A 228-nucleotide genomic window follows, 5' to 3' on the forward strand; every position below is an offset into this window, starting at 1 on the left:
TTTGCCTTTTTTTCAATTATTTTTTAATTGATCTTCAACTATGGTTCCCTATCTTCAGTTTTTTTTTTTTTTTTTGAAGTTTTGGGTTTGTTTTACTCTGAAATACTTTGGTATTTGGATTGAGTTCTAGGTGATATTGTTATAATATGTTAATCTCAGGTTATTGATACTGTTGTTGGTTCTCTGTTGAAAGAACTAACTAGTAATTTTTTGTATGTTTGGTCTGGT

This window comes from Chrysochloris asiatica, unplaced genomic scaffold (genome assembly GCF_000296735.1).
Source record: "Chrysochloris asiatica unplaced genomic scaffold, ChrAsi1.0 scaffold00392, whole genome shotgun sequence".
Taxonomy (NCBI): Eukaryota; Metazoa; Chordata; class Mammalia; order Afrosoricida; family Chrysochloridae; genus Chrysochloris; species Chrysochloris asiatica.